Source organism: Equus asinus, chromosome 5 (assembly GCF_041296235.1).
Source record: "Equus asinus isolate D_3611 breed Donkey chromosome 5, EquAss-T2T_v2, whole genome shotgun sequence".
NCBI lineage: Eukaryota > Metazoa > Chordata > Mammalia > Perissodactyla > Equidae > Equus > Equus asinus.
In genome coordinates, this window is record NC_091794.1 from 13,759,202 (window position 1) to 13,786,136 (window position 26,935).

At 38.4% G+C, this 26,935-nt stretch overlaps 1 protein-coding gene and 1 non-coding gene across 2 annotated transcripts in view; both read left to right on the forward strand.

The window, feature by feature from the left end:
- Nucleotides 1-26,935, forward strand: part of NECTIN3 (nectin cell adhesion molecule 3) — a 130,902-nt gene that overhangs the window by 95,290 nt on the left and 8,677 nt on the right. The window lies entirely within an intron of this gene.
- Nucleotides 26,696-26,802, forward strand: LOC123286170 (U6 spliceosomal RNA). Its single transcript, XR_006528442.2, has one exon. It is a non-coding gene; the product is annotated as a U6 spliceosomal RNA (small nuclear RNA).

Below are 26,935 nucleotides of genomic sequence, written 5' to 3' on the forward strand. Positions count from 1 at the left end.
TGTGGCATGTGGAATGCCACATCCATGTGGTCTGACCAGCAGTGCCGTGTCCGCCCCCAGGGTCCGAACCAGCGAAACCCCGAAACCCCCGGCTGCCAAAGGAGTGTGCGAACTTAATCACTCGGCCAAGGGGCAGCCCTACATCTCTGGTAATCTTGAAAGTGAGATTAACTGTGAGGGTGTGGAGTAAGTGGAGTAGAGAGAAATGTAAAACATTACGGATTCTAAAGTTTTTCAGACACGATCTGATGACATAGGGTATGTTATACTTATGAGCTAATTATAGACTTTCAAACAAAAATTGGTGTCTTAAGAGTTGTTAGTCTGGTACCACACCCACCTTTTTCTAGTGGGTAAGTGCTGCCACATGGCCTCTGCCACCCTAGGATGCCATTTTCTCCAATTCATTCAGAGAGCCCGGTTCATTGACAGCAGCCCCTGCTGTCATTCTTGGCCTGCAGAGAATAGCCACCTGAGAGCTCTTCAAGGATGCCGGAGCTCCCCTGGTGAATGCATTTCATACAGAGTTGGTCAAGAGAATGTTCTCAGGGCTCTTCTGAAGGGCACTATTAAGGAGTGGCTAAACAGGTCTTACATGGTAAATCTACCTTAACATTTGATCTCCTTAAGTCTTCGGATACTTTCCCCTACAGTATACCAAGGAAATTCTAGAATTTCACCTTCATTTAGTGTTGTCCACCTTTGGGCCTAGATTTCAGTCATCTAACCAAACTGTTAGAGCCACTACCAGCCACTCAAATTAGTATATTGAATCCAGAATCTTGAATTAGTACATTTGAATAAACAAATTTTGTTTGATTCAACATTATGTTCCTTCCACCTCATCCAAAACCCTTAGGTTCCCTTAATTCCATGTAGGTTCTTAAGGTTTCTGTTTCTATAGACTGACAAAATCTTGCAATTTTGGGGGCCACATTTCGTAGCCTAGTCTGGGGTAAATTGAAGTAGAAAATTAAACAGTTTCTTTTGTTAAAAAGAAAAAATCTCTCTATATCATGTGCAGCCAAAAGAAAATAGCACTTACAGCATGCTGCCTAGAAGTCTCCTTAGGTAAGTCTACCATTTCATTATGTTCTGATTTTTTTCCACATCATCACAGGCAATGCTGTTGCTAAACTTTATACCACTATGTAAGAGGCTTCAGCTTCAACAGCATTTTCCTAACTGCCCTTTAATCGTGCACCAAAAAGCTACCAAGTTTCTATTAGTTCTCTCTTCAAGGCCCTCCCAACTGTTGTCTGTAGCATGGTCCCAAAGCCACTGCCACGTGTTTTAGGTTTTGTTAACGCAGCATCTGACTTCCAGGTACCAAAACCTCTTGTTTTTCTATTGCTATATAACAGACCACCTAAACTTAGCGGTTTAACAAACAGCAACTATTCTGTTACTATCGTGTCCTGGGATTGACTAGGTGCCACTAGGTGGTTCTTGCTGAGGGTTTCTCACAAAGGTTTCAGTCAGATGGTGGCTGGGACAGTAAACATCTGAAAATTCACTCATTTGTCTGGCTCATGAGCTGGGAAGACTCAAAGAGCTGGTGGCTGAAACAGTTTATATTCCTGCGCACCAAGAATCTCTCTTTGATCTCTGTGCATGGTCTCTATAGCACAGTGGTGTCAGGGTAGCCAGACTTCTTACATGGCAGCTCAAGATCAAGGATGTAAGACAGGGTGACATAGACTCTACCTCTTGTGGGGGGAGTGGCAATGTTCTGGAAAAGCATGTGTGATTAGAAATAACATTGCAGCTATTTTTGGAAAAAAGTTTGCTTTCTCTGTGTGTTCTCTCACATCCAAAGCCTTTTGAAGCATGTAAATATAAAACTAAAAGGGAGGTAGATAGCAATGTAGGTAAGTAAAATTTTTGCAAGACTTGTCACTTTACAGTCTATGTACATTATATTTGCCACACATTGTTGGATGGTCACAACATTTTGTGACCAGTGAAAGACTCAAGGCAAAGATTTATTCCCATCACCCACAAATACTGTGACTGCTATGTAAGTATATGACTGTGTGTGTTAGTTTCTTAGGGCTGCCTTAACAAATTACAGGTGTACGTCATTTTATTACACTTCATTTGTTGGACTTAGATAAAATATTTTTACAAGTTAGTTTGTGGCAACCCTGCATCAAGCAGGTCTGTTGGCACCATTTTTCCAATAGCATTTGCTCACTTTGTGTCTCTATGTCACATTTTGGTAATTCTTGCAATATTTCAAACTTTTTCCTTATTATTATATTTGTTGTGGTGATATGTGATCAGTGATCTTTCATGTTACTATTGTAATTGTTTTGAGGTGCCATAAATGTGCCCATATAAATGCTGAACTAAATGTTGTGTGTATTCTGACTGCTCCACTGACCAGCCATTTGCCTGCCTGTCTCCTTCTCTTTGGGCCTACCTAGTCCCTGAGATGCAACAATATAGAAATTAGGCCAATTAATAACCCTACAATGGGCTCTAAGAGTTCAAGTGAAAGAAAGAGTCACACCTCTCTCACTTTAAAACAAAAGCTAGAAATGGTTGAGCTTAGTGAGGAGGGCATGTCAAAAGCTGAGATAGGCTGAAAGCTAGGCCTCTTGCACCAAAAGTTAGCCAAGTGTGAATGCAAAGGAAAAGTTCTTGAAGGAAATTAAAAGTGCTACTCCAGTGAACACACGGATGATAAGAAAGCACAACAGTCTTATTGCTGATATGGAGAAAGTTTTAGTGGTCTAGATGGAAGATCAAACCAGCCACCACATTCCCTTAAGCCAAAGCCTAATCCAGAGCAAGCCCCAACTTTCTTCAGTTCTTTGAAGGCTCAGAGAGGTGAGGAAGTTGCAGAAGAAAAGTTTGAAGCTAGCAGAGGTTGGTTCATGAGGTTTAAGGAAAGTGTCTCTATGACATAAAAGTGCAAGGTGAAGCAGCAAGTGCTGATGCAGAAGCTGCAGCAAGTTGTCCAGAAGATCTAGCTAAGATAACTGAATAAAGGTGGCTACACAAAAACAATAGATTTTCAGTGTATATTAAACAGGCTTATATTGGAAGAAGATGCCATCTAGGACTTTCATAGCTAGAGAGGACAGGTCAATGCCTGGCTTCAAAGCTTCAAAGGACAAGCTGACTCTCTTGCTAGGGGCTACTGCAGTTGATGACTTTAAGTTGAAGCCAGTGCTCACTTACCATTCCAAAAATCCTAGGGCCCTTAAAAATTATGCTAAATATACTCTGCCTGTGCTCTATATATGGAACAACAAGGCGTGGATGACTGCACATGTGTTTACAACATGGTTTACTGAATATTTTAAGCCCACTGTTGAGACCTATTGCTCAGAAAAAAAACTTCCTTTCAAAATACTACTGCTCATTGACAGTGCAGTTGGTCACCCAGGAGCTCTGATGGAGATGCACAACAAGATTAATGTTGTTTTCATGCTGCTAATGCAGTGTCCATTCTGCAACCCATGGATCATAGAGTAATTTTGACTTTCAAGGCTTATTATTTAAGAAATACATTTTGTAAGTCTATAGCTGCCATAGAGAGTGATTCCTCTGATGGATCTGGGCAAAGTAAATCAAAAACCTTCTGGAAAAGATTCACCATTCTAGATGCCATTAAGAAGATTCATGATTCATCGGAAGAGTTCAAAATATCAACATTAACAGGAGTTTGGGAGAAGTTGATTCCTGTCCTCATGGATGACTTTGAGGCGTACAAAACTTCAATGGAGGAAGTAACTGCAGATGTGGTGGAAATAGCAAGAGAACTAGAATTAGAAGTGGAATCTGAAGATGTGACTGAATTGCTGCAATCTCATAATAAACTTTAATGGATGAGGAATTGCTTCTTATGGATGAGCAAAGAAAGTGGGTTCTAAAGATGGAATCTACTCCTGGTGAAGATGCTATGAAGGTTGTTGAAATGACAAAGGATTTAGAGTATTACGTAACATTAGTTGATAAAACAGTGGCAGGGTTTGAGAGGATTGACTCCAATTTTGAAGGAGTTCTACTGTGGGTAAATGGTATCAAACAGCATCGCCTGCTACAGAGAAATCATACGTGAAAGGAAGAGGCAATTGATGCAAACTTCCTCGTTGTCTTATTTTAACAGCCACTCCAACCTTCAGTAACCATCACCCTGGTCAGGCAGCAGCCATCAACATTGAGGCAAGATCCTCCACCAGCAAAGAGACAACAATTTGGGGAAGGATCAGATGATGGTTAGCATTTTTTAGCAATGAAGTATTTTTTAGTTAAGGTGTGTACATTTTTTTAGACATAATGCTATTACACCATTAGTAGACTACAGTATAGTGTAAACATAACTTTTATATGCACTGGAAAACCAAAAATTCATGTGACTTCATTGTGATATTTGCTTTATTGTGGTGGTCTGGAACTGAACCCAAAATATCTCCAGGGTATGCCTGTACCACAAACTGGGTGACTTAAGACAAGGGAAATTTATTTTCTCACAGTTTTGGAGGCACAAGTCCCAAATTAAGGTGTCTGCGGCTCTGAAGAAGAATCAGTTCCATACCTCTCTCCTAGCTTCCTGTGTTTATCAGCAATACTTGACATTCCTCTTCACGTGAGGTTCTCGTCTCTGTGTCCAAACTTCTGTCTTCTTGCAAGGGTACCAGTCATTGGATTTGGGCCCACCCTAATCCGGTATGACCTCATTTTAACTTGATTACATCAGCAAAGACCCTATTTCCAAATAAAGTCTCATGCAGAGGTACCAGGAATTAAGACTTGAACATATCTTTTTGGGAGACACAATTCAACCCACCACACCATGTCACTCAAGCACTGAACTTATGGCAAAAGAAGATTTAAATGACGGGACGTTTCATGCATATTTCATCTTTTATTGACAACATTTTTACTATTAAAACAATTAAGCTTAACTTTAATCAGGAAGCAGATAACTCTTTTAAAGCATTATTTTTACTGTCCATATGCCAATGGAGTTTTTCAGCCAAAAGGAGCTATTCACATAATTTGTTAGATCTTTACTACTTAGAGAATGATAGAGATTTCTTCAAAATGGCTTTCCTAAAAGACCCTGAATAACATACAATAGAGAAAATGTTTGAAACTAACCCATATTGCCTGTTTATTGTGAAGAATTGACTGACTAGCATGGCAGAGAGCAGAGGAAGCCTTTGAAATTCTGGTTTTTCCAGAGGGCTAATTTGGATGCTTCACACATGCTTGTGAAATTAAAAAAAACTTGCACAAATAAGTAACTTGGCTACTTCGAATGAACATCACTACCTCCTAATCTTGTTAGATGCACAATGGGAGACTTAAGTTATGGAATAATAAATTAGTAATGATTGAGATACTGTATATTTCAGAAACAATATTTGGGAAATTGCCTGGCCTGAGTTATAGACAAAAGTGTTCAATAAAATAATTTTAAAAACTCTTCTGATACTGAAATTAATTCTGTATCTATATCTATATATGTAACTATATGTATCACATGTAAATATATAATTAAAATATGTATGTTCATGTAAGATTTTTTAGGTGGCCTTATTTTCTTTCACATTTATTTATTTTTCAGCTTTATTGAGGTAAAATTGACAAATAAAATTGTAAGATATTTAAAATGTACAACATGATGACTTGATACTCGTGTACATTGTGAGAGGATTTCCCCATGGAGTTAATTAACACATCCGTCACCTCATGTGTTTACCTTTTCTTTTTGTTTGTTTGAACACTTATGTTCTATTCTCTTAGCAAATTTCAATTATTGATAAAATATTATCAACTATAGTCACCATGTTATACATTAGATCCTTAGACCGTATTCATCTTATAACTGAGAGTTTGTACTCTGTTACCCACCCACTCCCCGTTTCCCCCAGACCCCAGCCTTTGGCAACCACTACCATTCTACTGTCTGTTTCTATGAGTTTGACTTTTTAAATTTTTTTTATTTTTTTAGATTCCACATATAAGTGATACCATGCAGTATTTGTCTTTGTCTGTCTGGCTTATTGCATTTTGCTTGATGCCCTCCAGCTTCCTTCATGTTGTCACAGATGACGGAATTTCCTATTTTTTTTTTTTAAAGATTAGCACCTGAGCTAACATCTGTTGCCAATCCTTTTTTTTTTTCTTATTCTTCTCCCAAAAGCCCCCCCAGTACATAGTTGTATATTCTAGTTGCAGGTCCTTCTACTTGTGCCATGTGGGATGCCACCTCAGCATGGCCTGATGAACAATGCTAGGTCTGTGCTCAGGAACTGAACCAGCAAAACCCTGGGCTGCCAAGGCGGAATGGACGCACTTAACCACTTGGCCTGGGGCTAGCCTCCTTTTTGGGGGGGGGGGGGGTAGGGTGTCCTTTTTAAGGGCTGAATAGTATTCCATTGTATATATATACCACATCTTCTTCATTCATCTGTTCATGGGCACTTAGGTTATTTCCTTACCTTGGTTATTATAAATAATGCTGCAGTGAACACAGGAGTACAGGTATCTCTTCAAGATAATGATTTTGTTTCCTTTAGATATAGACGCAGAAGTGGGATTGCTGGATTATATGGTTACCATTCTATTTTTAATTTCTTGAGTAACCTCTAAACTGTTTTCCATAGTAGCTGCACCAGTTTACACTCCCAGGAACAGTACACAAGGGTTCGCTTTTCTCCACATCCTCACCAGCATTTGTTATCTCTTGTCTTTTTTATAATAGCCATGCTAACAGGTGTTGTTTTTTGCTATTGAATTGTATGAATTTCATGTATATTTTAGATATTAACCGCTTGTCAAATATGTGGTTTTCAAATATTTTCTCCCATACCATGCGTTGCCTTTTCATTTTGTTGGTGGTTTCCTTTTCTGTGCAGAAGCTTTTTAGTTTGACGTAGTCCCATTTATTTATTTTTGCTTTAATTCCCTTTGCTTTCGGTGTCAAATCCAAAAAGTTACTGCCAAGACCAATGTCAAGGAGCTTATCCCCTATGTTTTCTTCTGTGAATTTTATTGTTCCAGGTCTTACACTCAAGTCCCTAATCCATTTTGAGTTAATTTTTGTACATGGTGTAAGATAGTGATTCAGTTTCATTCTTTTGTATGTGGCTGGCTAGTTTTCTCAGCATCAACTGTTGAAGAGACTGTCCTTTCCCCACTAGATATTTTTGGTTCCTTTGTTGAAAATTAATTGACCATATATGCACCAATTTATTTCTGGACTCTCTATTCTATTTCATTAATCTGTATGTCTGTTTTTATGCCAGTACCATAATGGTTTGATCACTGCAGCTTTGTAAGATAGTTTGAAATCAGAAAGTGTGATGCCTCCAGCTTTGTTCTTCTTTCTCAAGTTTGCTTTGGCTATTAAGGGTCTTTTGTAGCTCCATTGAAATTTAGAAGCCAGCCCTGGTGGTCTAGTGGTTAAGACTCAGTGCTCTCACTGCCACAGCCCAGGTTTATTTCCCAGTCAGAGAACCACACCACCTATCTTTTGGTTGTCATACTATGGTGGCTGCATGTTGCTGTGATGTTGAAAGTTATTCCACCAGTATTTCAAACACCTGCAGGGTCACCCATGGTGGACAGGTTTCAGCAGGGCTTCCAGACTAGGAAGGACCTGGCCAGCCACTTCCAAAAGAATTGGCCGTGAACACCTTATGAATAGCAGCAGAGCACTGCCTGATATAGCAACTGAAGGTGAGAGAATGGCACAAAAAGACTTGGCAGGGTTCCACTCTGCTGTGTACAGGGTCACCAGGAGTCGGTATTGACTCAATGACTCTAACAGCTATCAAATTTTAGAATTGTTTGCTCTATTTCTGTGAAAAATGTCTTTGGAATTTTGATAGGGATTATTTTTAATCTATGGATGGCTTGGGATAGTAGGAACACCTTAACAATATTAATTCTTCTGATCCGTGAATATGGGATAACTTTCCATTCATGTCTTTAATTTTTTCATCAATATCTTAGTTTTAGGTATATGGACCTTTCACTTCCTTTGTTAAGCTTTTTCCTACAATTTTAATGCTATTGCAAATAGAATTGTTTTCTTTATTTCTTTTTCAGGTCGTTTCTTGTTAGTGTATAGAAATACAGCTGATTTTTATATGTTGTATTTATTAGTTGTAACAGTTTTTTGGTGGCATCTTTAGGATTTTCTATACACAAGATCATGTCATTAGCAAACAGATAGTTTTACCTCTTCCTTTCCAATTTGAATGCCTTTTATTTATTTTTGTTGCCTAAATGCATTGGCTGGGACTTCTCATACACTGTTGAATATGAGTGATGAGAGTGGGTACACTTATCTTGTTCCTGATCTTATTACTTTATGTTTTTTATGTCATGATATACATCTTTTTATATTATGTATCCAGTAAGAAATTATTGTAGCTAAACTATTTTTAATACTTTTATCCTTTAACCTTTATATTGGAGTTAATTGGTTAATATACCACCATATTACAGTAGTAGAGTATTCTGAATCTGACTATATACTTATCTTTACCAGCGTTGTTTATTTTTATATGTTTTCGTGTTGGTAATTAAGATCCTTTCACTTCAACTTGAAAAACTCCTTTTGGCATTTCTTGTGAGGCAGATCTGGTGGTGATGAGCTCCCTGAGTTTTTGTTTGGGAAAGTCTTTATCTCACCTTCATTTCTGAAAGACAACTTTGCTAGCTAAAGTACTCTTGATTGGCATTTTTTTTTCTTTCAGCGCTTTGAATATATCATTCCACTCCTGGCCTGCAAAGGTTCTGCTGAGAAATCCACTCAAGGCATTATGAGAGTCAGCTTGTATGAAAGAAATTTTTTTCTCTGCTGCTTTTTAAATTCTCTCTTTGTCTTTGATTTTAGATAGTTTTATTATAATGTGACATGGAGAAAATTGTTTTGGATTGAAATTATGCAGTGACTTATTACCTTCATGAACTTGGATGTCCAAATCTCTCCCCAGGTTTGGAAAGTTATCAACCATTATTTCTTTAATAAGCTTTCTGCCCCTTTCTCACTATCTTTTCGGTCTGGGACTCAGTGATGCATAGGTTTCTCTTAATGGTGTCTGATAAGTCCCAGAGGCTTTCTCCATTCCTTTTTCTTTTTTATTTTTTTTCTCTTCTGAGTGGATAATTTAAAATTATCTGCCTTCGAGCTCACTAATTCTTTTTTCTGCTTCGTCCAGTCTGTTGTTGAAGCTCTCTTTCAAACTATTCACTTCATTCATTGTATTCTTTAGCTCCAAAATTTCCTTTTGGTTCTTTTTTATGTTTTCTGTCTCTTTCTTGAACTTCTCATTGTGTCTTTGTATTGTTTTCCTGGTGCTGTTAAATTTTTTATCTGTGTTCTATTGTAGCTCTCTATCTTTAGAAGAATTATTTTGAATTCTTTGTCTTGCAATTCCTTGATCTCCATTTCTTTGGGGCCAGTTACTGGAGGTTTGCTTTGCTCCTTTCGTGAGGTCATGTGTCTCTGAATCTTCGTGATCCATGTAGCCTTGCAGAGGTGTCTGCATATTTCAAGAAGCAGTCTCTTCTAGACTTTATGGACTAACTTCAGTAAGGGAAGACTTTCACCTGCAAATGGGGGACATGCTGGAGCATGCTGTGACCCTTAGTCTATGCAGGATGCCAAGTGTGGGGGCATGTGGCAGCATTGGGTCTGGCAATGGCTTCAAGGACTGTTGAGGTCCTCAGCAGCACCTCTAGGTCCAGCAGCTAGGGACCAGAGCAGGCAGCAGTGGTGGCCAGAGACAGTGATGTGCACACACTAGGCTGCAGGGCAAGCTGCAGGTGCCTGTATAGTGGCAGGAGCTGGTCACACACAAACATGGTGGTCAGGGCCAGCTGTAGTCACACTGGGAGCTTCAGGGGCCCTGGCTGTCAGCATGCTTTACGGTGGCTGCTGGGTCTCACTTCAGGCATGCACATGGCAGTGGAGGCTAGTGATGAGAGTTGGGCTGGGAGTTGCAGGTGAGTCCAATGACACAGGCCAGTGATTTGAGATAGAGCTGAATCTGGACCCATAAGCAGCTGTGGGGGCATTGGCTGTCAGCGTTTACTTCCATGACTACAAGGTCTTGGCACAGGCACACACCTAGCAGTGGAGGCTAGTGATGGGTGTCAGGCTGGCTATGTGCAAATGCACAGCTAGAGAGACTAGCCGCAAGTGCACACGTGGTGGTGGGGGTCAACTATGGTGGTCTAGGCTGGTATCTTGCACTTGTGCAGCTGCAGGGCCCTAGGATGGCTGCCAGAGAGGATCCTAGGCTGTGTTGGGGGTAGGGGAGGGTGGGAATGGGAAGGACTCAGGCCACAGTGTCTGCATACCCTAATACTTTGGGTTGAAAACTGGTAAAATCTGCAGGAGTTCTGTGTTGGCTGTTGGTTTCTTCAGTGGCAAAAGCTACTGGGGTCTGCCGCAGAGCAGGTCACTAGGAACTGTGATTGCTCCCACTGCAGGGGTCATATTGTAGCCTCCTGCTCTACTTCCTTGTTCCTGTTCATCTCAATAAGTCTCAGCTTTGCTCCTCCCTGAGTGGGATGAAACCAAAGTAGATCCTTTGTTTAGTGCCCCAAAAGGCTGGGGAAGCTAGTCATTTGCCCCATGCTCCCTTTCCGGGGAAAGGAGCTCTTTCTAGCTGGGAAGTTCCCTCTTAGCCCTGAGTGGTGCTGTCCTGGGGGACCAGACGATGCAGCAAAATGAAGCTGTTCTTCCTTCCCTTTTTGTGCAGTTATTCTCAGGTATTTTGTTCCGCTGTGTGGCTGAAGTTTCTTAAGTGGACCCCCAAGCCCTCCCAGAGCTGTTTTTGTCTGTGGATAGCTGCCTAATTGTGTATCTTTGTTGGGGGGATGGAGGCTGGGCTCTCCTACTTTGCCATCTTGGTGATATCATTCCCCAAAGTGCTTAATTTTTTAAAATCAAAATTTGGCATCAAACATGATACAGCGTGATATTGCAGTATTGTCATAAGCACTTTTTTCTCCTTAGCAAATTGTGCTCTGGACTAAGTAAAATGCACTAACATAGAAAATTAGTAGATTATAAGCATGGTTAACAGAGCCTGTTTTGAAGTTGTTTATGATTTTATATTTGCTTAACTTCTAAGGTATAATGTGAAGCTATTAACGTCTCCATTAAAACCCTCAATAATAGGTGCATGTGGCTAGATACTGGAAAGACGCCTAGAGTCTTGAACTAAGAATTAGGGAGACAGTTTTACATTCAGCTGCAGTGATTAACTTGTAAATACAAATTTTCATACACGTAGAAGCATATCTGTTAGATGCATCCGTAAGAAGTAAAAATTAATGGGGATATGGATTTTTATTTTGATGGTTATTGCCAACAAATTTATGCTTTATACCAATGTACGCTGCCACCAACAGTGTATGAGAGGAAAGCCTGTCTTTTAGTTCATTTATTAGCTAGTTCTGCATTTAACAAAATTACTGCTGTACCGTGTCAGGACCCTAAGTGCTATACTGGTGAGCTGAAAGTGCTCTCCTGCATCCACTTTTTCCTGTCTTCAAAGTGTCAGCTCTTATCCTTTGCTATATTGGATAAATTTGGCTTTGTATATCTTAAATGAAATTGTCTATTTTTTAACTTTTTCGCTTCTTTCCCTTATTTAATATTGAAGAATAAATCCCCACTCTTTTCTTCGTTATTGGGCGTAGGGATGCAGAAAGGGGAAAGGGAGAGGGAGACAGTAGTGAGTAGGGAAGGAGGAGGGAAAGTTTAACTGCATTATTGTTTTTTAATAATATCTACTATTTATTGAGCACCACTTACATGCCAGGTACCATTGTAAGTATTTCACCGGAATTATTTCATTTAATCCCTTATAGTCACCTTCTCAGGCAGGAATTATTATTTTTCCCATTCTATAGATGAGGAAACTAAGGCTTTGAGGAGTTAAGTACTTATTTTCCCAAGGTCATTTCTAGTAAAGGGCTTCTAGGTTTGGGCTCTTCTATTCCCTGCTGCCTCCCAACTGAGAGAACATATATTAACACTAACTAAGTGGAGCTTACATTTAGTTAGCATTTGTTAAATGTGAGGCATTGTCCTAAGTGCTTCGTACATATTAAATCGTGTAGTCCTCATAACAACCTTGTGAGGCACATGCTAGTATTATCTTCATCTTTCACATGAGCAAACTGAAGCTCAGAGCATCAAAATTTTACCATTGTCACCCAGCGATGAGCCAGGATTAGAACCCATGCAGTCTAGCTCGAGAGTCCACACTGTATTGCAAATATTGGAAAGATTGCTGGCCTGAGAGTCAAGAAACGTAGATCTGGATTTGTGTCCCAGCTCTGCCATGAGTGAATCCTTGGGGAGATCCCTTTACCTCTCTGGAACTCTCTTCCTTTATATGAGAAAGAGAGCATTTGTTTCTGGATAATTCCTGAGGCCCTTCTTGCACTAACATTTTAGAATTCCTCAGATGAAAAGGGCTAAGCAAGTCTGCTGCTTCTGATTCATCAATTATTAAGGACCATCTTAGACTTTAGTAGCTGTGTTATCCCACAGCCTCTGGGATTGTACCCAGAAGATGCTCAGCTGCTGAAATTAAATATCTCATCCTTTCCAACACATCAGATGCCTTTGCATCTGTATAGAACAGGGCTCCATACTCCAGTACATATTGCCATTTGAGAGCTATTTATAAGGAGATATCATATGACCCCACTGCGCATGGGTGGAACCTCGTAAGGAAAAATCTCTTAAATTAAAAACAGTTGAAATCTCTATATACATACAAACATATATGTCATCTCCTGGTAAGTTAAAAAAAAAAAGTTTAGCTACAATGTGAAATGCATGTACTTTCTCAGAACAACTCACCTCATCATCCAGCTTGCCCTGTTAAAGGTCTGCTGCACAGATTTGTAGCCAAGTACTTGAGGTAGATTTGTTTTTTCAGCATTTCACAGAATAGGGAAGCATTCAGACGTTTTGCTGGCATTAATCATCAAAATATTCTGAGCCTTCTCTTCTTCTTTTGAACTAAATGCAGATTCAACTAAAATGATATTTTAAAATAAATAAGTTGAGGTCTTTGTACAGTTACACCTTTTTCTTTTGGACAGTTGCCGTATTTTATGACTTTCCTCTTTGAGTTCTGCAAGTTGATTTTCAGCCCTACAGTCTTGGTGCTTACCTTTTTTCCTTGTGTGTGTGGCAGCTGCCTCTTTCCCTGACCCTCGTCCTTCCTTCCTCTAGTGCCTGTTGCCACTGTCCCCCCCCAGCTACACATGCACTCAGGCATGTGCACGCATGCACTCCTACACATAATGTGTCATTCTGGGCCTTTGTTACTTTGTTGCAGAAGACTAAATGATGCTAAGTTAAAATACATATTCATAAATGAACATGAGCTTGAAATGTCACAAACATTTAAATCTAGATGAGGAAAGGTGGAAATAAAAACAAGATCCTTTCCATCTACTTCTACGCATTTAAAAAGCCTAAAGTTAGCCTGGGTTCTATTTCACAGAAAAGAAATTTGTATTACCTAACTTCTTTATGTACTTATTTAAAAAAAATTATGTTTCCCCAAACCATACTAAGTATAAGATGGTGTGGTATTCAGAATTAGTTTTAGAAGGAGGAAATTAAAGTGGGTCTTCAGGTTCAATTACCGAACATGATAAGAAGTAAAATTTTCATCCTTAGTGGTGCTGTGATGTCTGTTAGAGAATTCTCCACCCACAAATTGTTATTAGGAGGATATCGTTCCTGTTGGCCTGTTTTCTTTGATCTGCCATGCACCATGCACATTGGTCAGAGGCCTCATTTGTTTCCTGAACACAGTTGAGCAGCCAGACTTACTGTGAAATCCCGCAGATGTCTTTCTCTGAACCTTTGTCTGTTCTACCTGTATTGCTGAGTTTCCCCAAATCCTTTTGAACTAAAATGAGATTCTAGCAAAGCACTCTGAGCTGCTTTGGAGGAAAAGTGATAGATTTTTGCAGCTTTTGAAGCCACTTACATTGAGTATGTTCTTTCTCTCTTCTCCTCCAAGTAGCCTACACAGAAATGCAATATATTTTTTTTTTACAAACCAGGCTACGATCAAAAGCAAACGTTATGCCTTTTCCTTTAATACACACATGGTGCTCACTCTCTTTGATGTGTTCCCCATTCAGGGTCTGTTAGGAAAACATGACTCCTCGTCCAAGTGCATGCCACTCTTCTTTAATGCAATGTGCTTCATCGCTGGGAACAAGCAAGGGCTATTTCTGAACCTGCAGCTGCTCCTCATCTTCACATGAGCAGCAGTGTTTTCCTCCATGTGATAACATTTAACCCCTCCCGTTGGGTTGCATCTTGTCATTTTCTGGCCTCGAGCAGCTTTCACCTCTTCTGGGTCTTTCACCTGCAATCATGCATGGTCCTTTCAATCAGAATTCCTTGATTCAGCTCTGATTTGCCTTTGTCTTTTATTAGGGCGCATGAAGTCTTACCCAGCTTTCTCCGTGCAGCAGCCTTATCCCTACTCCTCCTCTTCCCCAACCTCACAATTAGTTCAATGTCTGTAACTTGAGCTGCTTACTCACCACCTGGAGATTTTATAGTCTTTGTCTTCTTCTCAAGAACAATCCTTTCCCCCCTTAGCCAGCCCCTATAATATACTCCCTCCTACATTTGAGGCAGTATTCCTTTCTCCTTTCATTGTACTTTTGAAAAATCTACATTCTGTTTTCCTGGATGGAATGTGTCTGTTCTCACGATTCAACTCAATCTATAGTTATAATCTCTGATCCACACTGCTATTCTTTTCACAGACAAATAGATCTTCTGTCCCATAAACCTCTAATGAAGTGTATAGCCTACATTTATTCTTTTTTCCTCTTATTCTCTCTTTGTGTACATGCTTGCATCTGCACACTTGACTTAGGCCTATAGATCTGTTGGTGTTTTCTGTGTTCTCTCATTTTCCCTGCTCTGCTCCCTACTATTGGTAGTCAAATCCTGCATTCTCCTGCACTCTGACAGCCTGGCCACACTTACCATCATCATCATCATCATCATCATTATTGATCAGATTAATATTTCTCAGCCCCTACTTTCACTGCATTGCTCCCATAACCTAGGATCTGGGTGGCTCTGAAGGCTTGGGACTCTCAGCCTGGCGCTCTGTGATCGGACCCCACCACACCTAGCCCAGTACCTCAGTGTGGTCTCGCGAGTCCTCCCATCCCACCAATACGGTCTGGGTCCTCGCTAATATTGTTTAACCTCTGCCTCTCCGTAGCTTATCTTGATTGTTCTAGCCTCTGAACTCTGGTTGTTCGTGTGATATATATTACAGGTCCACAATCTATTGTCTACCTTTCTAAAAATCTCTGAGCACCTGAAGTTTTTCCTAACTCATTTTGCATCAAAATCTGACCTATACTGCTGACTCTCATGTGGTTATACGTAGTCACTTCTTTCTTCACTTAATGTGAATACTCATTTTCCACTGCAGAAGTATTTATATGTTTGATTATGAAGTTGTATACCAGACCCTGCTGGAGATGTTTTATAAATATATGAAATAAGTACCTATCACATTTCTGCAAATCTGAAAAGTTCTGAATTCCAAAATACATCTGTTCCTAAAAGTTTTAGATAAGAAATTGTGGACCTGTAGTGATTTGGGCATATAATCAGATCAGATCACCAGGTGGTTATATGCACACAGTGTGCTGGATACCATGGTAGGAAGGTAGGCTTCCCACTTTTAAGGAGCTTGCATTCAAACTGCCATGCTTTGTTGTTTAACTGTTTGGAAGAGAAGCCATATGAAACAAGACAAAATTGCTGGAGAGAAGGGGCCCCTGAGTTCTTTTGCATCTCCATTAGTAGAGTATTGCTGATGATGAGGTTATTTCAGAAGACAGACTATTAATTTCTGGTCCATTTAGAGGAGATTAAGTTCATCTCTGTAGAGTTCCATTCTCATAGAGAGCAGAACCAAAAAATTTCCCATCAGATCTCAAGCCAGATGTCCCAAGCATGGTGGCACTTCTCAGAAATGCTGTCTGAGCTAACTAACTGCACGGGACTGAGGAAAGGGCTGCTGTGGCTTGAGTGGTACCTTCCAATCGTTCCTAAGGAAGGCTTTCTAGATGTGATCAATTCCAGCCAGGGTCATCCTCAGCCTAAGGCCATTCCAGCTGGGGTAAGGCATAGATAACGTATGTCACCTTAAATACTGTTAATATTTAATTAATCTACATGCTTTTGAATTGATATTTTTAAGATTTTATTCATTTTCTACTGTAGCCCCGAAAGTCCGCATTTAGTTCTTTGTTTTAAATAATAGAAATGTTCATGTCATAGCAGAATGACTGATTCCCCTCACTATCAAGTGAAGGAGTGTCATCTTGCAGTGGCATTTATGAATCCCAGACTAAGTAGATGACCTCTTGTTTATAGTTGTTAGCCAATTGTAGCAGCAAATAGGAAATACCCAACCTCTGTTTGGCCATTTAAATTATGTGTGCATGAAGAGAAAGTGCTATTTTAACTGTTGTTTAGTTTTAGTAAGCCATGTTTCTTGCCTCTTAGAGGAGTAGCATCTAATATGAGCATATCACCATGTAAACATTCAATACTGACACTGTAGGGTAAATTGAAGACATAAAAAAGATCTTTGACTCATTTTATTAGCTAAGCAACTTATCTCCACTGGAAGGATTCCCTTCCTCTTGTATCATCTGCCTCACTTTCCTCCTCAGACCACTGACACTCTGAACCTTCATTCCAGTCCCTGATGCATCCTGGTTGTGCTTAACTTGTGAGCTGGAGTCCAGCCCAAGCTGCCTTCATGCAAGTTGCTTAAGACTTCAGTGTCTGGATGCAGGGAATTGCCAAATGGATTACAGTCACTTCTCTAATTCAAACAAAACTGCCTACTTTGGGGTTTATATTTACAAAATTGGTGTCCCTGAAGGTTAATGTTAGCTTTCCAGAGTGGGTGATTCCTCTTTCTTTCTTTCTGCTTTACTGTTATTAGGTTATCTTCCTTCAGAATGAGAAATAGTGTATGCCGTCTATATTTTCTTTTTTCCCTTCAGAAAAATGGTGAAAAATACCATTCAATTAAATTTAAGACCCCAAAGAAAAATACATGTAATTATTAACTAAATATGTTCAAGGAATTCCTTAGATGGTTTGTGGAATAGTATCCATTAAGCAAATGGATAAAGACCTTTCCATATTTCATTTTCTACCTTTTAGTTACATCCTCAATAGAAAAAGTAGATTATTGGTAAAGGAAATGATTCCTGTATTATCTCATCTTTCAACAGGAAGGAACATAAGGGTAGTGGTGTTCTATGTTTTGTATATTGCCTTTTGTTTCACCATCTAAAATATCTTTAGTATTAAAGATTTTAGGAGGCTCTTTTTAGTTTTTTTTTATCCTTTTTGCTAACAATAACATAAATTATTAACCACAGAGAAATTCTTACCAGAATATCTTTTTCCAGGGCTATGAGTTAAGGAACTTAGATGCTGAATTAAATATGAGATTTGGGAAGGTCCATATTAATAGTATCTAGAGAAATTAGAGGTTGGATCTTATTTTAGCGTGTAAAATTTTGACCGTTGCAACAACTGAGCCAGAAATGGGATGATTTTTGTCATGTTTTCTCCAAGGTAGTACATGGTAGTATGATGAATCATATTTTTGCACGTCTTAGAGTACAATTTTGCATGGCTTGAAGTACAATACTGTGCTTGACACAGAAGAGGCAATTAACATCTTTTTTGAGGGTGTTTGGGTATGTGGATGAAGTTACATTAACAGCTCTGAACTAAAGGTTTACCTTGTGGTCTCTTTTGGAGATAAAGTGGTATGAGTGGGTAATCTGGTACAGGATTAGGACAAGGGGTTGAAGAGCAAAGATGCCCATTGTGACAAGGACAGCATAGCATTCTGATGTTAAAATGTGAAGGTATTTATTAGTTGCATAAAATGGCACCTATGAATGCATAATCATTTGATTTGTGCCCTGGAAATGGGTAGGTTTATGATTGGGGACATCTTAGCATTATATATAGATGTCTAGTTTGCTTGCAAATAATTTTACATCACCTTTATCATCTGTCTGCTTTAACTGGATACTTTGCATATATATTTACAATTTAGGTGAAGTATCACTTTCTTGTGTATTTTAATGTGAGGATTAAGTGAGACCAAAACCAAGATAAGAAATTTCATTAAAACGTGTCATATCAAATTTCACTTTGAAAAATTAAAATGTAGAATGTATACTCAGTAGAAGTAATAAATTTTATTTACCAATGATAGGAAGGAGCACTGTCCTCCTTTGGGATAAGACGTTTTCAGCAACAACTAGGCTGTTGTAATTCTATGGTGACTTGAGAAAAATCCAATGCTACCTTGTGGGATAAAATATCTAATCTTATAAATAAACCATGGTTTAAGCCTACATTTGAAAAGTTTGCATTCAGGGCATTCTGTAGTCATTTCTTCTTGTAACTGTCTCATTGCAATCTTTAATATTATAAATTAGGGGACTAGACATTACATTTTAAGGTACTAACTGTATCACTGCAGGGTATAAACAAACAATAAAACAGGAGGGAAAATGCCCTCTAAATTGATTTTTTTTAAGTATTATCCAATGGCAAATGACCATGTGTTCAGCCCTGGGCTGGGGCAGATAAAAACACTCTGAGAGGCTGAAACTGCTCAAGAAAAGCCTTGCCTTTGTTTTCCTTTAGCTGAGGCTGGAGCTCAAGCAGGAGGTGCAGTAACTTAGGCCATAGCTGCTCTTTGACCAGTTCAGATAACTCAGGGCAGATGGCAAAGCTGGCAAGTGTGGAGTATCACCAGTCTGTCTACTCAGTGTTATGCCTTCTCCCCTCTCAAATGCTCATTGTCTTCCTGCTTTTCAGTCCTCTTGTGCAGTTAAATTAGGAAGAGATTGGATATACTCAAGATAGGCAGTCTTGTGTGATGGTTTAAGGTACAGACTTTGGAATTACATAAACATGAGTTTGAATCTTAGCTCTATGAACTTGGGAACGTTGCTTCTTCCCTCTAAGCCTCAGCTTCCTCATCTTTATTATGTGAACAGCAATAACATTACCTCAAGCAGATAGTATAAGAATATGAGCACATCTAAAGCATCTTGTACAACGCCTACCTTATGGGGCAGGGAGTAGAAGAGTCTGTCCTTACAAGCTACAATTGTTCTTTTGCCTAAGCTGTGCCTAATAATGTCTGTTTTAACCATGTTGGCATTATTGAGCCAGCTTCTATGCTCCCTTTCTCTCTGACTTCCTTTAATCCAGACCCTCTCCTCCAGCCTTTCTTTACAAGATTCCTGAGTAGCAAAGATCTAGAACCTATTTTCATGGTGTTCACTCCCTTCTCAGGAACCATTTCAGATCTAACTGCCTTGTTCCTTACAGTTAGGAATTCAGACTCCAAGGTTTCCAGTCCAACTGTCACAGGTTTTCCAACATACTCCAGCTCCCAAGACCTCTGTGGGGATCACTGACTAAGAGTAGGAGTCAGAACAGGTCCCGTGCATGGATAGTACGTCAGCAAGTGTTCAGTGAGCATCTACTCTGTGATAGCCCATGTGAGGTTTAGGGGAAACCTCCTTGTCACCCTTTTAGGGGTTAACAGGAAAGGATTTTTAGGATGGGATGCACAGGCAGAACACAGAAGTGAACCTCACTTCTCAGACATTGGGAGAGAGCAGTTGGAAGCAAATTAATCTCAAGTCTTGTGAATAAGATCCAGGCAGACCTTATACATTTAACCTGTATAATGTGCTGTGGCAATCTGCATTGATTATGATTGATTGTAGATACCAGAGAACTAAGAATTAACTGAAAAATAATAAGGAAACATTTCTAAATCTAAAAGATAAAGGTTGATTAATAGCATAGTACCTCCCTTGACATTCATAGAGGATACCTATATACCTGTTTTATAAAAGTCATATATAAGAGTTGAGAATAACAATGATACAGTGAAAGGTGGACGTTGAGTGGTTGTTAAGCTCATTAACTAGCTAAATCACACTAGCCCATCACAAAAACCTCCTAGGTCTTGATTCAAAGTTGTGTCTCAAGAAATTACAAAGTACAACCTGTCATAACCTTTTTAAACTCACTCATAAATGGTTAAAACCAGCAGTATTAAATTCATGAATGCCAGTGGTCTACTATAGTAATAAGAGATAGTCATGTGAATAGCTTACCCTTATGGGTAATTATCATGGAGAAATGAAACAATTATGTCATTAAACAAGTACCTAATTAATGTTGTAAATTTTACCTGATTAGAACACGATCTTTATAGTTGTTGCTCAGGCAATGTGGTCGGCCACTCTCACAACTATTTAAAAAAATGAAAGGGAAAATTGACCTTTGGTTCACAGTTTTAATAACGTTTTATAACTTCTTTCAGAGAGGTACTTAATAGATAGGAATGTAATATCTTTATGCCTTGAGGAATCCATACTTTGTGAATTATGTCTGGTAGCCATTTCTTTGTGTTACTCCTTCAGTGTGGTGAAATCATCTCTATAGATTAGGAACTCAGTCACTAGAACACAAATAAGCAGCTGGATTGTATAGCCGAGAAACTCCTGCATCAAGGACAATCTGTCACAAAGTATTTGTAGAGAATTTATATGTGCATCATGACAGGTTCCAGACTATGTCATTGCCTCTCATTCTACGCCACCTCCCCACACATGCTTCTCCAAAAGGGAGTAACTGTGATGAAATGGAAAGGCGTAGTTTTAATAAAACTTCTTTACTCAGGTGAATTTACACAATATTGTGCCCCATTTTAAGTGCACAGTTTGATAAGCTTTGCCAAATGTACACATTGATGTAAACACTACCCCAATCAAAAACATTTCTGTCACCTAACAATTTTCGTACACACTCTCCACCACCACCACTTGCCCCCGGCCCCACGCACCTCTCCTGCCTCAGGCAACCACTTATGTGATTTCTATCACAATGTATTAGTTAGGCCTTTTTTAAAGAACTTCACCTGAAGGGAATCACTGTGTGCTCCTTTGTCTCCAATTTCTTTTGTTTAGCATAATGCTTTTGAGATCCATGTTGTTGTATGAATAAATTTCTTTTCATTGCTGAGTAGTATCCCGTTTTATAAATAGTTTATAATTTGTTTATTCATTCAACTGTAGAGGACTGTTTTGGTTTAATGTTTTGGGATATTATGAATAAAAATCTTTAGTTTTCCTTTTTTATAATATCTTTGTCTGGTTTTGGTATCAGGGTGATGATAGTCTCATAAAAGAAGTTAGAAAATGTTCTCTTTTCTCTCATTTGCTGAAAGAATTTAAGAACACTATTAGTCCTTTAAATGATAGGATTTACTAGTGTTTCCATCTGGGCCTGGAGTTTCTCTGTGGAAAGGATTTTCATTGTGTCTTTCAAGACATTTGTCCGTTTCATCTTGATTGTCAAAATTAATTGGCATCAGATTGTTCATAACACACCTTTTTTATCGTTCCAACTTTTATAAGATCAGTTATAATGTTGCCTTTTTCGTTTTGATATTGGTTTGTGTTTCTCTTTTTTTCTTGCTAGGATGTTTCCAATTTTATTAGCTTTTCAAGAACCAGCTTTTGGTTTCATTAATTTTGTTCAATGTTTGTCCATTATTTATTTATTGATTTTTCACTCTTTATTATTTCTTTCTACTTCCTTTGGATTTAATTTGCTCTTCTTTTTTCAGCTTCTTAAAGAAGAATCTTAGATCCTTAATCTGAGATCTCTCTTCTTTCCTAATACAAGTATTTATAGCTATACATTTTTCTTTAAGTAGTTCTTTGAAATCCTGCAAAGTTTGGTATGTTATAATTTCATTATCATTCAATTCAAAATATTTTCTAAATTCCCGTGTTATTTCTTCTTTGGCCATTGAGTTATTTAGAAGTATGTTGTTTAATTTCCAAACATTTTGCAGTTTTCCAAATATGTTTTTATTATCAATTGCTCACTGATTCTGTTATGGTTAGAAAATATATCTGTAGAATTTAACTCCTTTTAAATATATTGAGATTTCTATTATTGCCCAGCATACACTCTATCTTACTGAATGTTGCGCGTGCACTGGAACCAATCTATGCTCTGCTGTTGTTGAGTGTGGTACTCTGTGAATGTCAGTTAGGTCCCGTTGGTTGATAGTATTTTTACACATAATGATTTTCAGTTTACGTATCTACCAGTTACTGAGACAGGAGTGTTATTTCCAACTATATTTGTGAACGTGCCTATTTCTCCTTTCAGTTAGTTATTCATGTGTTTTTGTAGCTCTCTGAGTGGGTACATAACACATTTAGGATTGTTACGTCCTGTCATTTTGATAAGTAGATCCTTTTATCATTATGAACAATTCTTCTTTATCTCTGGTAATTTTCCTTGTCCTGAAGTCATTCTGTCTGATATTAAGAAAGCTGCTCCAATTTTTAACCATTTTTTTATGATTTGTGTTTTTATGGTACATGTTTTCCATCCTCCGACTTTTAGACCATCTATATCTTTATATTTAAGATGCGTTTCACATAGATAACATCTAGATGAGTATTGCTTTTAAAAAAGACTGGGTAAACCCAATCTGAAAATCCCTGGCTTTAATTCCTATGTTTAGTCTATTCTTATTTATATATTTATTGCTATGGTTGGGCTTAAGTTCACCATCTTGTTATTTGTTTTCTATTTGTTCCGTCAGTTCTTTGTTCCTTTCCTCCTCTTTTCTTGTCTTCTTTTAAATCAACTGAGTATTTTTAGTATTTTTTTATCTCCTCTATTGAATTATTTAGCTATACCTATTTATTCTACTTTTTTAGTGATCTCTCTGGGGTTTAGTATATGCATTGTTAACTTAGCCCTGTCTGCCTTAATATAACATTATACTACTTCATGTATCATGTGAGAACCTTAACGTATACTTCTATTTCTTGCCCCCCTCCTTATTATTCTTATACATTTTATTTATGTCTTAGACTGTAATGTATCTTTTTTAAAACTTTAAAACTTCATGAAGTTTTGTTTGGAATCAATTTTCCTTAACTTGAAGAACTTTCCCATAACATTATTTATGGTATGGGTCGGCTGACAACTTCTCTTAGCTTTTGTTTGTCAGCAAATTTATTTATTTCACCTTAACTTTTGAATATTTTTGTGGGATATAGAATTCTAGTTTGACTTTATTTTTTCATTCAGTGCTTTAAAATTGTAGCTGCATCCTCTTCTGAACTTCTCGTTTTTTCTTTTTTTGTGTGAGGAAGATTGTCACTGAGCTAACATTGGTGCCAGTCTTCCTCTACTTTGTATATGGAATGCCACCACAGCAGGGCTTGATGAGCGGTGTGTAGGTCCACGCCCAGGATCTGAACCCGTGAACCCTGGGCCACCAAAGCAGAGTGCTCAAACTTAACCACTACACCACTGGGCTGGCCCCCTGACCTTCATTTTTTTCAGACGAGGAGCCAGTGATAATTATCTTTGTTTCTCTAATATGTACTCTATCTTATTTTTTCCTCTGGCTACATCTTGGATTTTCTTTATCATTGGTTTTGAGCAATTTGATTTTGAAATGTGTTGGAGTAGTTTTCTTTGTGTTTACCGTGGTTGGGGTTCATTGAGCTTCTTAGAACTATAGGTTTATATTTTACATCAAATTTGGAAAAATTTTAACAATTCTTTGAATATTTTTTCCTACCTTTCCTTCCTTTTGTGATTCCAATTACGCAAAAGGTAGATTTCTGGATATCATCCCACAGATCTCTAAGGCTATATTCAATTTTTTTCAGCCTTTTCCCTTCTGTTCTTTGTATGGATAGTTTCTGTCTTCACGTGCACTGATCTGTTCTTTTGCAGAGTCTATAAAGGCCATGTAGTGACTTTTTTATTTCAGACATTGTATTTTTTCAGTTATAGAAGTTCTCTTTGGTTCTTTCTCATAGTTTTCAATTATCATATTCTCATATTTTCTTTTATATCCTTAAACATGTTTATAATAGCTGTTTCTAAATTCTTGTCTACTAATTCCATCATACTTGTCATTTCAAGGTTTGTTTCTATTGACTTTTTTTTTCCCCTTGTTCAATGCATTTACTTGGATGCTGGGCATTGTGAATGTTACATTGTCAATCATTTGAATTTTGCTATCATTCCTTGGTAAGAGTTTGGTTATTTTCTGGCAGTCAATTAATTTACTTTAAGGTCAACTTGATATTCTGGAAGCTTCTTTTTAAGCTTTGTTAAGGTAGTTCTAGAATATTCTATCCCCTAGAGCTACTTTAGCCTTACTCCTAACGCATGACCCAGGGTCTTTCCTGAATGTCTGGTGTTCAATGAGAATTGTCCTTCTCTTTAGTACCCTGTCCCACAGACTGCAGCCACCTCAGCTTGTTGGAAAGCTGAACTCTGTCTCCTCACCTCAGGCAGACCCTGTGCTCTTCTTGGGTTTTCCTTTTCCTGAATCAGCAGAAAAGTCAGGGCCATCAGAGGATCACTGTGTGTATGTGTGTTTGTGCACGTGTGTATATGTGTGCATGTGTTCCCATTCTCTGAAATCCCACTCCTTTGCAGCACAGTTTTCTAGTGTCTGAAAACAGTTGTTTCATATATTTTGTATAGATTTTGACTAATTTATGTCAGGAGGGCAAGTCTGGTATTAGTTCTCCATCATGACTGGAAGCAGAAGTAAAAATGTATCACTTGTCAGTATAAGGAAGCATCAGAGCAAGATGTGTCAATAGGATGAAACCCTTTAAAATGCCGTGTGGGGGCATAATGGGAAGAAAGAGAGAATGCCAACAGATGCAGATGTTGTATAAAATAGACCAGGAAAAGGACACTGAAGGTTGTGGAGCAAGAACTCAGCTCAGAGAAAATGACTGGGTGTCCTGTGACCCAGTAATTCCAGAAACTTTTCTATTTAGAGTTTAATAGAAAGTAATTTCAACATGATTCCTAGGTATTAAGCTGAAACTCTGATGCAGGGAAAAAACAAAAGAAACATGATTCCCCCAGTCACCCGTGGAATTGAAAGAATAACAAAAGCACAAATAGAAGCAAACTAAAAAGGAAGGAGTCACACCAAGTATTGTATTACCAAGGGTTCAGAGTTTCTTGACAGGTATAAGAGGGCAATGTGTAGTAATTTGCTCCATTTGTAAGAGACTGGCCAAGATTTTAGGTAGAATCAAAGTAATTCAGTAATATATTCATTATTCATGCATTCTTCATATAATCTATACTCTAAGGTTCTCTGGTTCCATAAAAAATAGTGAGCTCACATTAAAATATTTGATTATGTCTGGTATGCAGTGGAAAAGTTACCCAAGGATGTGACAGGGAAGCTTAGCAAATGCTTGAATTGGGAAGGCATCCGTGGAGGAGAGACCAATTACACACTAGGTGTGAGGGTGTAGGGTACTTGGTATATCTTCACTTACAGCCTTAGGCACTGAGGGAAGAGGAGGGCCTTCAGCAAGTAATGAGTTAGAGGTATCTTGTTAAGCTGAGGTTTCAAAAGGTAAGTTAAGGACCTTTTGTAATTTAAGAAATTGAGGTTTTAATAAATATTATCTTTTCATTTCTCTCTTAAGATGACAGATGCTTGAACATGTTTGTATGCCAGGAGGAAGGAATCCATGGCAAAAAAAAAAGTAAGAGAGCAAGAGAGTTGAAAGTGAAGAGAGTAACATGGAAGTTCTTGTAGATGGGGGAGTGATGTGCAGTAATTAAAAGGAGTCTTGCTTTCTCCAGGCTTAAGAAAATTCTGGAAAAGACATATGTCAGTCGGGGCGAGGAATTAGAGGGAACATGTTAGGGAAAAGGTTGGGAAGGCGGGAGAGTATGTTTAAAAAGAACAATGTTTAAGATTTATAAATCACAACAAAAGAGTTGGGGCAAAAGTGATTGCCCCAAAGGTTGCCCCATGGTTCCAAGGAAGGAAGTACAGAGCATTTTGAGGATGAAATCATGAAACAAGATGGAAGACCAAAAGGACTCAGATTTGGTGATGGGGTTAATGGATCCAAATGGAACTCTCATTTGCAGTTTTTACATTGCCAGAGCAAGCAGAGTATCCAGAGTTACTGTAGACCTCCTGACAATAGCCACTTCAAATCTTGCTTCTGTCATCACCGAAAATAAACCTTAACAACTCGGAAAGCTCTGCTTATGGAATTTTAAAATATTATCTAAATGGAAACAGGTTAAGATATAATACATAGTAGAGAGTGGAGGTTTTGGTTTATTTATATGAGTCAGAGAAGGTAAAATATTTGTTAAGATAACATCCAATAACACTTGAAAAGCTAGTGTTGTTAGCACCTTGGAAGCCAGGAGTGAGAGTCTGTGTGACTTTGCTAAGTCAGAAAAGTGAATATGGGTTGTAGCTCAATAGAAATTACTGCAAGATAGGCCCTGAAAGTAGGGAAATTGAAATATGTATTAGAGACTCAGAGCAGCCGGAAACTTTCTAGGAAAAAAATGCAAAAATAGTAGAATAATATATGCCGTGTATCCAAAAAGTATTATAGGTTGATTCAGTATTTATATATTAAGCACCAAACGTGAGGTGTTTATTATGCAAGACACTTTTCTACATACTGTGGTCATTAACTTCTTTTAAAAATCAGAATATGCGTGCTCACTTCGGCAGCACATATACTAAAATTGGAACGATACAGAGACAATTAGCATGGCCCCTGTGCAAGGATGACATGCAAATTCGTGAAGTGTTCCATATTTAAAACAAAAATCAGAATATGCAACACTTTAGGTAGTTTATGGATTAGCAGAAAGAGAGCACGTGTACCCAGTCACTGTTAAATTAAGTTCCTTATGTATCTTGTCAGAAATTGGATGGCCTCACAGTGCAGAGGC